Source organism: Perna viridis, chromosome 14 (assembly GCF_037379345.1).
Source record: "Perna viridis isolate PV_CMFRI_1.1 ecotype Kerala chromosome 14, ASM3737934v1, whole genome shotgun sequence".
Taxonomy (NCBI): Eukaryota; Metazoa; Mollusca; class Bivalvia; order Mytilida; family Mytilidae; genus Perna; species Perna viridis.
In genome coordinates this window covers 30,446,902-30,460,074 of record NC_142458.1, presented here as the reverse complement: position 1 = coordinate 30,460,074, position 13,173 = coordinate 30,446,902, and the positions used below count along the sequence as shown (strand labels likewise).

The following is a 13,173-nucleotide window of genomic DNA, read 5'->3' as shown; positions in this document are numbered from 1 at the left end:
ATTACACCAAAAATGTAAAACTAGGGTTTATCAATGATTTCTTGTCCATTATTGAAGCTGTATTAGTTTATACAATAAGTGGTTGTGTTTCAAAGTAGCATTGGCAACAAATATGCAGGAAGATCTTAATCCAAAATTAATTGTATCTTGTATACAAGAAGTAATTAAAACGAAACCAATCAAAATAGGAAGCCAATCTATTATTAAGAAGTTTTTGGTTTAGACGTTTACATGTTATTACCTTAAATCACTCCATTAGACACCATAATAACAACTTCTATAATTAAATGTATTTATTTAATAGCTTAAGAAAACAGTACATTGTCAGCAACATTCAAACGAACAATGACTGAAACATGCTGATCACTTATAATAACGTTTCAGATTTAAATTTCAAACATAATAAGCAAAGTGATTTTCACATTGTGAGGTAGAAGAACTTATATTCATCCAAAAACTAGTGAATATTCTAATTGTGTTTTAATTTGAATTTAAGTTTTTTTTTAAAATAAAGAAAAACATGTCAAAAAAGTTTTAAATCACATTTACATGTTTATTATTGATATTAAATTGGGTGTGTACTTGTTCTGTTTGTATGTTGTCATAAAATTCTATTCTTTGATGTAAAAGTTGATAACAAGATTTAAGCTATTGAGTAAATGCAGTTGTTAATGTTCCTTAATCATTTAAGCAGGTGTGTATGCATTAAAACTCGCATATTGAAATCAATGTAAAAGTTTGGTAAAAGCTTTGTATAATAACAGTATACAAGTTCAATGCTCATATTTTTAAGTCGTTGTGGTTTAAACGATGAAATGTGATAACTTTATACAGGATATGCATTTTAGAAAACTTTTGTAAGATATTCGTTAATGTAATGAATGTTAGAGGTGATGCGTCATTTTCAAATGAACAATTATGGATGGAAGAATTATTTTATATTTTTTTTAGTTTTGCTTTGTATTTCTCACATATTCGTATAATTGAAACGTCTTTAAATGACTTGAATGATGATGTTTTTAACCGATTACATTTAGAAAAGAATTTAGAAGACGTTGTGTGAGAATATTGTATAGAAAGTGAGTTGGATCAGTGTCAGATTGGATAATAAAGGGTTGGATAATACTTTACGACTTAAAAAAAAACACACACACATTCTCAATATTCATGTACTTCCTTTAAAAAGTTTTGATTTCACTGAAGTATACTGCCTATGACGAATAGCAAGCCTTGAACGAGCCCAAACTTAAAAATGGGTTTACCACAAACGCAATTTAAAGGAGAATAGTATAAGACGTTGAAAAGAACTTATTGTTCACATTTCTACGGGACTTGCTGCAAATATTTAAATTCACTTTTTTTTTAAATTTCACACCAACATGGGGTTTTGCTAAACCGACATGGGCAGTCCTAATAAACTTTATTTGAAAGATTTTATCATTGATTTAATATAACTGACGAGATCGCTATGAAATATATGAAAACCACGCATACAATATTCATGATAAAGTTATTCTTTGTTACCCTAATAGCCGTAGCTTTATGAATAAATATTGTTATAAATCGTGTTATTTTTTTATTATTAACTAACACAGTATTCCTCATTTGAATGATTCCAGTTTTAGTGGAGTCCGAGTTGTTTTCTTTTGTTTCTGTTGTTTTATGTTGATATAAAGGTTGACAAATTTAAAGATTAACAACTTTACCCTACCGGTGCACCTGGTCCATGCTCCCCGTTTTTAGTGGAGTCCGAGTTGCTCATTTACTTTTGTTACTTTGTATGTATGATTTTAGTTACTTTATGTTCTTTGTTGTGTATGTCTGTTTTCCATGTCTGGTCTTTGTCCCTGGATTACATTCTTTTGATTACCGCTATAACCTTGGTTCCCTTGATTACTCTTTCAATCAATTATTTCATATATGACAGCTATCTGAAGGAAATTGATATCAAAACTGTTGTTTTCCGAGAAATCAGTTATGATGCACTTTCCTTGGAAAGGAATCAATAAAAAACTGAAATATATTAATATCAAGATGCAAATTCAGAGAAATTCTTTTAATGTTTATTTTTAAGTATTTATCTACAAAATGCGACTGATTCACTTTATAACATTTCTGAAGCAGACTCTTATAAAAATAAACTTGAATTAAAATGCATTTTCGGATTTAAATGACAAAAAAAAATCGCAATACGGTTTGCATATTAAAATATCGTTATTTTAGTTATCAGTCAAACTAAAACGGATTTTGTGCGTTCTACAAAACTCACTTAACAAGTTGGATGATATACATAATGTAACAGTAAAACAAATTAATATCATAAGTAATTCATTGACCGCATTAAGCAAACATTGCATTGACAGTAACAATACTTGTATTTGTTTAATGTTAGATCAATCGTTGGTATGAAATCTCATCATGCAAATTCATTATATATAATAGTAATACAAAGTCATGCAGTTTTAGTTGTATTTCTGACATATAAATCAGAAACATCAAACAGAGCAGAACGTCATTGACTTAGATTAGAAATAATTCGTTTTTCAATGGAACGAGTGCTAGCAATCATTCGGTTTAATTTAGGCAACGTTTCTCCTCGTTATACTTGTACACATTTTCATTTTATAATAAAAACAATAATAAATACATTGTCACATATGAAGCCCATTTATTAAAAAGTGACAAATACCAGTATGGTATTTCTACCTTTGAAATCAGAGTTGTCTTTGTGAATATGGAAAATTTAAATTCAGTTCAAAATGAATCAATAACTCTCAATATACATACCCTTGGCATACAATTAGCAGTACCTCTTCATATAGTTGTCCATTATTGAAGCTGTATTAGTTTATACAATAAGTGGTTGTGTTTCAAAGTTATTATATTTTCGATGATATCATTTGATCTCCCAAAAACTAATACTTTTGATAATCTTTTGTTGGGGTGAATTTATGGTGGTGGTGATCGTATAAGGTAATATATCACAGTTGTAAGACTGTGACCGAATGTTACCGGGTGTCTGTCATTGATGTCGAGAAAGATTTTGGAACGTAACTGTTTGTACCGTTGACAGCATTGTTTAGAAGTTATTAAAATGAATTCTATGACTGCAAAGTAAATGTAATTAATAGTAGAACTTTGGGGGCGACGTCAAATTCTTTCTCACATAGCCTATGTTTAGTCATAATTACCATGTGATTTAAATGCCTATCCTTTTTTATATTAGCTTACTAGCAGTGCAAGTGACCAAATTAATACAGGGGAGAATATGGATATGTCATCCTTATTTAAGTCATACTGGGACTAGAATTTAATTTGGTCAATTTACAAAAGTTGCTTTCCTTGGCCAGGTCTTGGATCTTTGGTCACGCATTAATCCGTGTTCCCCGGCCTTTCAACCTCCGTTCCCCGTTTCCTCCACCCCTTCAGCCACAGATTCCCGTCCCCTTAACCCTTCGTATCCCCATCCCCTGTCCACCCTCCAATAAGTTTTAAAACATATGAACATAACAGTGTAAATTATAATTTGTTAAACGAATACGTGTATAATCATTGAAACATTATATTAACTTAAATATTCCGTACTAAGCATAAATAATCAGAAAGTATAAATGAAAAACGTACCTTGGTTTCTCACAGAGATTTCTTTATATGACTAGATCCGATTCTTTAGAAAAATACATCAAACATTCAAAACCAATATATCACATAAATAAGATCTTTTTAAAACTTTAACATTCTATTTAAGTCTAACCACATATCAAAATGAAAGTGATTTACCTATCTGCGAGGATACTATTAAAGTCTATTAAACATACACCCCAAAATAAATAGGTATACTTCAATAACGCTAATTTATTCATAAAACCATGATGGATTTTAAAATCTGCACTCGACTTAAGTATTAGTCTTTATGTGTACAGGGCAGTATATGATTTCTGAAAGTAGATATTTATTCCTCCGCTTTGCTGGATATAAAAAGTGATTATGGTGTCCATCCGATAGTTCTTCCTTTTGTCCGTCCATCTGTTCGTATGTTCACAACTTTTCAGTTAATTTTCTCTACTACTTATCACAGCAACATAACATTTTGACAAAAGCTTCATATATACAGGTATGCCAAAATCGTGGGATCTGCTTACAGACTGAAGTGGCATCAATCAACTTCCTGTTTGCCGACGTTGATATTTTGACCATATGGTAACTAGGGTTGACAGCGGGTGTTAAGGTGATTCTCTTACTGTAGCAAATCGTTTTGTACTGGTCTACAGAATATATTACAGTGGGAGCCATGCTGAGGGGTATCTTTGCTTTTTTTTCTTATGTTTACTTTTTTGTTTTTGTTTCTTTTTTGTCATGTGTGTTTATTTGTGTTTTTCATCTTTGCTCTTAGATTCTATTGTTTTATGTCACCAGCACCTTTTGGTGGATATATTTAGTTCATGTTTTACTTAAACGATCTTCTAAATTCAAGAGTTTTTATGCTAATTATAAAAAAAATACCTACGGTAAATGCTATGGATAGTGAAAAATAATAACTTGGACTTTATTAGTCAAAACTGAATTATATACATAAATTATTCTCCAAATACGTATTTGTAGCATGTACCTCAAGCAATCCACTGCTCCATTTCTTGTAGAAGAACAAATAAGAAATCTCATTCATGTTTCTTATGAAGAACGGTATTTAAAATGCACTCGTTCTGAAGGGAGTTGTCTACATAACGGACTAAATTCGTTTTATCGAAGATTACTTTTTCAAGTGTTTGATTTTTAATAATGAAGCACGTCTCCTTCTTGTTCAACATTCTTGTTTTGGGGGAAACTACTTTTCAAAGGTGCAGTTTTATTTGCATTAGGTAATTAGTATGTATGCGCATGTTCTAAACTCGTAAGTGATTGTTTCGCGTCATTTCAAAGGCGCTTATCAGTTTATTTAGTTGACTCATAGCATTGGCCAGTGTTAGGAAGTAAAATGTCAGATATCAGAAATTAGCTTTGATGATTCAGTAAAAAATATGTGATTCTTATGAGGTTGGAAAAAAACTGAAACGTTTAAAGAGTCTTGGGACATCTTAGCCATATTTAAGCTCCAGTCGAGTTCACTGGTCATACATAGTGAAATGTGAAAAAGTAGCTATATAGGAATCAAAATTTAAGATTAAAAAAATGGCAAAAAATGAAAAAAAAATAAACAAAATAACAGACTAAACAGAACGGAATTAATATGTCTGGGAAATCACCATGGTCGAAAGATCTCGGAATTAATATGTCTTGGAAATCTATTTTCACCATGGTCCAGAGATCTCGGAATTAATATGTCTGGGAAATCACCATGGTCGAAAGATCTCGGTATTAATATGTCTGGGAAACCTATTTTCACCATGGTCGAAAGATCTCGGAATTAATATGTCTGGGGAATCACCATGGTCCAAAGATCTGGAATTAATATGTCTTGGAAATCTATTTTCACCATGGTCCAGAGATCTCGGAATTAATATGTCTGGGAAATCACCATGGCCCAAAGATCTCGGAATTAATATGTCTGGGAAATCAACATGGTCCAAAGATCTCGGAATTAATAAGTCTGGGAAATCTATTTTCACCGTGGTCCAAAGATCTGGGAATTAATATGTCTGGGAAATCTATTTTCACCATGGTCCAAAGATCTCGGAATTAATAAGTCTGGGAAATCTATTTTCACCATGGTCCAAAGATCTCGGAATTAACATGTCTGGGGAAATCACCATGGTCCAAAGATCTCGGAATTGATATGTCTGGGAAATCACCATCGTCTAAAGATCTCGGAATTAATAAGTCTGGGAAACCTTTTTTTCACCATGGTCTAAAGATCTCGGAATTAATATGTCTGGGAAATCACCATGACCCAAAGAGCCCGTAAATACTATGTCTGGGAAATATAATTTCACCTTGGTCCAAAGATCTCGGAATTAATATGTCTGGGAAATCTATTTTCACCATGGACCACAGATCTCGGAATTAATATGTCTGGGAAATCTATTTTCACCATGGTCCAAAGATCTCGGAATTAATATGTCTGGGGAAATCACCATGGTCCAAAGATCTCGAAATTGATATGTCTGGGAAATCACCATCGTCTAAAGATCTCGGAATTAATAAGTCTGGGAAACCTTTTTTTCACCATGGTCTAAAGATCTCGGAATTGATATGTCTGGGAAATCACCATGGTCCAAAGATCTCGGAATTAATATGTCTAGGACACTTTTTTTTCACCATGGTCTAAAGATCTCGGAATTAACATGTCTGGGGAAATCACCATGGTCCAAAGATCTCGGAATTGATATGTCTGGAAAATCTATTTTCACCATGGTCGAAAGATCTCAATTATACTCACACCTGAGTAAAATTAGAATCCCTGCCAAATACGGTCACATTTCGTTTTGTTGTTATGTTATTTATGTTCCATTTCAAGGCATTTGACTTGACAATTGAAGGTGGTTCTGATTGGACCCATCAAAATCAAAAGGGCTTGAAATGTGTCGTGCCAGTAAGATTAACACATAGGAGCTTTATTTGCATAGGAAGAAGGACATATTATTGTTTTGTTCGTTCTGTGAAGACCGATGACAACCTCTAACGGATTTTCTTAATCAGTGTAGATACACCATCCGTGAATCAACAAATAAATATAAAAAATAACTTGAATATAATCCTTCGGAACATTGGCAGGATATAAAACCCTTCGGAACGTTGGCAGCATATAAAATAAAATACATCAGAAACTTACACATTACTTCCAAGAAGAATGAAAACTGGTATTTTGATTTGGTCTAATCAATCATATGATACGTATTAAGTAGCTTTTTCTGTAGCCGAGTGGATAGGAGACACATTAGCACGTGTTAACCCGTTGTCAAGTATCGTAACATGCAATATTCAACATATAAAAATTAACCTTTGAAAACAACGTCTTACTCAACCGTTCTCGAAGATAAATGACCAAAAATATTGACGCGTGCATCATTAAGTTCTGGATATCTTTTGTTGACGTATAAATTGAATATATGTACTTTGATATTCCATTTTATTATTTTCGGTGACGTGACTTGACAGTTGTATGTTTACATATAAATTCACTGTCTTGACAATTCGCTTATCAAAGTAGTTATTATGAAAAATTCAAATAAGGGCAAAATAAAATGATTGGAATTCGATGAAGGAGCTTGGTATTTAATTGAGTACTTTAGAACAACATGTCGAAGCAAATGATATAACATTAAAAAGAGCACAACGAATTCGGTGCAGAATGAAAGAGAATAATAAATAACATATATGTTTGAATATAAATATCACATCAAAATTGCTAAGACAATAAAATATACATGAGATATGAGATATTGGATATTGACACTGTTGTCAAATATGGTTTGAGTTGAAAGTAAATGTCGACACACGCATCAAAAATTTAGAACAGTTTAGGCGATAAGTTGACACTAGAAACATATGCAGACATCTGCAACATCTAAAAATATGTCATGTAAATCGACAACATTCAATGTAAATGCTAATATGGACTCACGAAGAAATAAACGGAAGATAAAAACAATTTCAAAATACAGCATTACGATGGATAGGCAAGCTTAATGATTGGTAGAAATGAAGTTAAACCAAGACAGAGCAACAAGTTTTCACACTTGCCTTTAGGTAAACAAATATAGTAATTAAGAGCTAATCAAAATGTTTTTTACATTCTTACTTTTGTTTAATAATATACAAGTCAAGCTAATTTTGGAAAATAAATGCATTAATATGAACCAAAGTCATTTAAACTACCAATATCATTGAACTGACCAATGTGTCGCTACAAACTACCCAAAATTGGTATTATTCTTAAAATCGAATCAAATTATGTGATATAGGAATGAATAAGAGTAAGATATAACAGCATATAAAGTGTATCTCTAGTATTGATTTTTAAGTAAAATAGCGGGTGATGTTGACCGGAGTACATCAAGAGTGCCCTCAAATTCAATTTAAAGTTCATTTGTGTATGATTGTTTTCTTGAGCTTGGCCCGCTTGTATTAAAACTACATAATTTACAAAATTTGAATTTCAATTTTGGGCTTAATTTGTACTTATCTTGTCCCTCAATTACAGGTAAATGGTTATATACGAAGAGCCAGTAAATCATTATTTTAATGATACAATGACTTTCATATATCAAAATGAGATACTGCTTAATTTTTTACATTACTTTGCATCCATCGTTTCTTGGTCCAGTTTGTAAACAAAGCTTTAAAATGCATCATTAAAAGTAATAAATCTTATATTGAAAAATATCGTTGTATGGGGCGGTTTAATGGAGACTTTTAACTCTCGAGTAAACACAGGTTGTAGAATTTATGTAGTCAATTTAGTCTAATAGGACAAGTGTATACTGTATTTAGAGTCTTCAAAATCAAATTATACTGCTAGAGGAAAAAAGCCAGAACGTCACGTCTTTATAAGACAGTTGTTTAGATTTTATACCCACCGAACCAAAACCACCAAAATGGGCTTGCAAGTAAAATTAGACAATGCAGAGAAATGTAGAAGAAATATTAATTAAGAAAATCCCAAAACAGGGGCAGATCCAGACTCTTTGAAAAGGAGAGGTGTTAGCTGGGGTGTCTCACGAAAATGTTTTCCATTTTTTACCAATTTTACACCTGAAAATGACAAATTTTCCCATGAAAGGGGACGCAAACCCCCTGCACACCACGGATCCGCCACTGCAAAATATCAGTAAAGCAGTTTCAGATTTTATATATACAATGTATGCTGGTAGTTATTACATCGCCGTTTTAGGATTAGAAAAAAAGTGCTGTCTACAATCGTATCTGGAAGTATATACGATAATTAGTAAAAGAATTACGGTTGATTTAAAAGGTGCATCAATGATAGATGGAAGTTTTAGGTATGTCATTTCAAACGACAATAAGGGTCTCTGGAAAATAGAATGTGAATACATTTGACCTTAATATTGGGTTCAAGGCGCCATCTGTGGTAACATTCCTTCAGCATCAACGTATACAGTTTTCATGTCACAACTCATACGTTCATTCCAGAGCTTGCCAAAACTAGGCAAACCTCCGTGCTAGGCTTCTGTTGCTACAACGTTAAGGTAATAAATGCATAAGTTGTATGTTCATCATGTTCATCGTGATCTAAAGTGCACCAGCTTGCATGTTATTTTTTCCTTCCTCTTTCGTCTACCCTGGACGTGACTTTTTATCAACAACTCGGCGAGTGTTTCTAGAGAACACTTACCCCTACTAGTGCATATGCTCCATTTTTAGTAGAGTCCGATTTGCTCATTTACTTTTGTTTCTCTATACGTTTTATTTTTGCTCTGTGTGTGTGTGTGTGTTTTCCATGGAACATGATCTTTTGATTACCGCTGCAATCTTGGTTACTCTGATTACTCTTTCGACCGCTTGTGTTAATATATGTATTTAGAAGCTTATTGAAATAACAGAATATTCTGCATTTAGATTAAAGAAAATGGGAAAAGACGGGACCTCATAGAATTTCCCTTTTTGCTTTGCCAGAATATTCGGTTTAAAAAGAATCCCATGTACTAAGTAACATTATGCTCTTACAAATTAACTTTCCGCGTCATAAAAATTTCTTTTCTCACATTTAAATATTTATCGCCAGTTAATGTTAACCCCTTAATTGGATAAATAGTTTCTCAATTTACAACACACAGTGTTGTGAAAGCTAACGAGCTTTTTAACTTAACAAATAAAATACTTTTATTCAAATTGAAAACATATGAAAACTATATAACGGTAACCATTGTCAATATTTACTGACGGTCGGCTTCTTATTGAAGATTTTCAAAAATATATATAGTGGGTGATTTCAATGTTGAACAAATAGATTTACGTTGTAATTATCCAAGATAGAGAGTTTATTACGTTTTAAATTTATACCATAAATAGCAACTGGCGACACTGGCCTACATGTAGTATAAGAAAGTGACAAAAATGAAACACTTCCATCCACAGTTTGCAATCATGGCCCTTAATGTAGAATCAACAGTAAACGTGTTTTAAGTCAATCTCAATGACATTAATACTGTTGTGCAGGGAGGCAGTCAATGCTACTGAAAAACTGGCGACATTGGTCTGGTATAAGAAAGTGATAAAGATGTAAAACTTCCAACCCCAAACAATTTGTAATTATGTTACATACATGCATGTGTGATTTCAAGAGTGAGTAAATAAAAAAAAATTAATTAAGCATGCTTTCAAGTCAATCTCAATGAAAATAATACTGTTGTGCAGTGAGACAGTCATTGCTACTGAAACAAGAGGCTCCCAGGAGGCTGAATCTGGCTTACCTGGTTAAGTTTTTTGCCTTTCAAGGGCAATAACTCTAACAAGGAGTTGTCCGACAATTTTTAATCCAGAAGACTTTGATAGGGCTTACCATAAGGATCATTTCATCAATTTTATCTATATATAGTTTTCAAGATATTGGCTGAAAACAACTAAAAACGTAATTTTTTTGCCTTTCAAGGGCAATAACTCTTACATGGATTCGTCTGACAACTACGATCCCTGGAGACTTTTGTAGGCCTTCTAATAACAATCATTTCAGTGATTGAAAGTTTCATTCTCTCAATCATAGTTTTAAAGATACTGGCTGGAAACTATAAAATAAAAGTAATTTTTCACCTCTCAAGGGCAATAACTCTTACATGGAGTCCTCTGACAATTTTGATCCCTGGAGGCCTTATGATAAGGATCATTTCAGCAAAGAAATTAAAAATATTGGCTAAACCTAACGGTTTTGGGGATATGTGCAAAAAACTAATATCTGACCCCTGTTCTATTTTCAGTAAGAGTGGCCATCTTTTTTACACCAATCTAAAATCCAAACGGTCATTTAGTTCAGAATACCCTAAAAAGCAAATATACCAACTTTCGTTGAATTCTGTACAGTAGTTTCTGACGAAAAGATTTTTGAAAGTAATGACATTAAAAAAAAAGCAAAAAGCGTCCAAAAAAAGCTTTCTGACCACTAAGTTCTATTTTTAGTAATGGCGGTCATGTCTTTTAACCGATCAAAAATCCAAACAGACATTTTGTTCGGGATACCCTATAAACAAAAATACTAACTGTCATTGAATTCGGCACAGTAGTTTCTGGGGAGAAGATTTTTGAAAATAATAACATCAAAAACAGCAAAAAAACATCCAAAAAGGGCAATAACTTCAACATGGATCAACAGATTTTCACAAAAATTTGACCAAAGATAGATCTCATCATGCTGAATACTTTTACCTAGTCAGAATAAATCTAACGATTTTGGAGATACATATGCAAAAGTCTGCTGTCTGATCCCTATGTTCTATTTTAGTCACGACGGCCATGTTTTTCAACAGATCAAATATCCAAACGGTTATTTTGTGCTGGATACTCCAAGGGGTCATCCAAAGTTTCATCCAAATGTATTTTCAGAGGAGAAGATGTTTGAAGAAATCGTTAACGAAGACGACAACGCACGCCATGTGATGGCAATAGCTTATATGGTCTACGGCCAGTTGAGCTAAAAAGTTTACAGGTAGGAGTAAATCACACGAACGTACACTGAGAAAGACGATAGAATAAACTAAAAAATACAATAATGTTCGCCATAATAAGATCATAACTTATCATCGCCCTTACAAAGGCAAGGAAAAATGACAGTTCGACCAGAACTTAAAACTTAAAACAGGCACTTTTGTATTACACTCCCTGGTTGAAAGAACAAATGGAAGGTGCAATTGGAAGATATAAATTGAAACCGAAGACTTGCAGGCCCTCCAGATCAAAGTTAGGAGCTAGGTCGAGTTCTTTCTACAGCAAGTTAGATGAGGTGAAGAGAAATTGTTGGTACAATTTATATGGGATCACTAAGAACTATGACATTGTAAAAGACCGAGATACACTGATGAGGTGCTTATGAAAAAGGTAGATAAGCATCATTTTTATGATGAAACAAGGGTCTAAGGTTCAAGTAGACCCCTGTTGGATAGCGAAGTGGTTCCGGGTGTTGCATTATTAACAAAATAAAGAGGTTGTTCGACTAAAAAAGCTGACGGGAGGTTCACATGACGAGGGTATCACACAACTTTTTTGTGGTTTATCATACAGTTATTAAAGAGACCTTACGAGTCACTCGTTTAGAACATTTTTTTCAAAGGATTATGCGTAGTATATTTTACTGTTTCACCTTTTTACCAACTTTCTCCTCTTCGTTCTTTTTCATATATTCTTAAATTTTATTTACTTATTTTGTTAATGTTAACACCAGTGTTACCACACACATATTGTTATAATGAAATTTGTACTACGGAAGCGAATAAGGGCCACTGTATTTTATTTTATTTTTTTTTTTTTTCGAGTTGTCGACTTTACTTTAAGGTTGGAATTCCCGACTTTGAAATTAGAATCATCGGATTTATTGTTGGAAATGTCATGTTAATCAAATGTATTGGAGCATGCGAAGTTTAATGATTTGATATTTGATTTTTGTCAATTTGGGAAATATAAAATAGTATTTATTTTAAATTCTTCCCAGCCCACCATTCAAAATTAAATGCTCTTCCTTGCATACATCATACGTAAAGAGTGCACTGTTTGCGTCAATTCGTCAACCTAACTATGATTTAAAGCACCTTCGATTCACGAATCAATGTATCTTAAAATAGTTATCTATGAATCTCACACAACATAAACAAACATGTAAACCCCTGTAGATGAAATAACAAGCATTTTGCAAGTTTTGGTCTAGGAGTTGAATGATATTAATAAAGCAGTGGGAAATCATGGTATAGTCTGATGTCTTAATTTACCTCCTTTTCTGATTCTTCTAATGCTCATTTAAATTCTCGGATACTATAGTTAATAATGACAACACACAAAATGTGAACATGCAATGTGAATTTGTGATAAGCCCAAACTAAATTTGAAATCAGATTTTCTGAAAACTATCAAATTTTTCCAATGTCGGAAAAACCAACTTTAAAGTTGATAACACCGAAGTCGATAAACCACCACCTCCTTCGTTCAATACTAACAAACTATAGGTCGAGGAGGTTTCTAAATTCCAGTTATAACTTCACAATTATGCGTGATTTATATTTTTTCTTATAGACA

The 13,173-nt window shown here is 32.8% G+C and overlaps 1 protein-coding gene across 11 annotated transcripts in view; it reads right to left on the bottom strand.

The window, feature by feature from the left end:
• Positions 1-3,820, bottom strand: part of LOC148598963 (uncharacterized) — a 91,665-nt gene extending 87,845 nt beyond the window's left edge. For 10 of the 11 annotated variants that reach the window (XM_088559971.1, XM_088559972.1, XM_088559974.1 and 7 more), the window contains exon 1: positions 3,625-3,774. The gene's annotated coding sequence lies outside the window, so the exon portion shown is untranslated. The other variant, XM_088559965.1, reaches the window with a different exon arrangement.
• Positions 3,821-13,173: the final 9,353 nt, after the last annotated feature.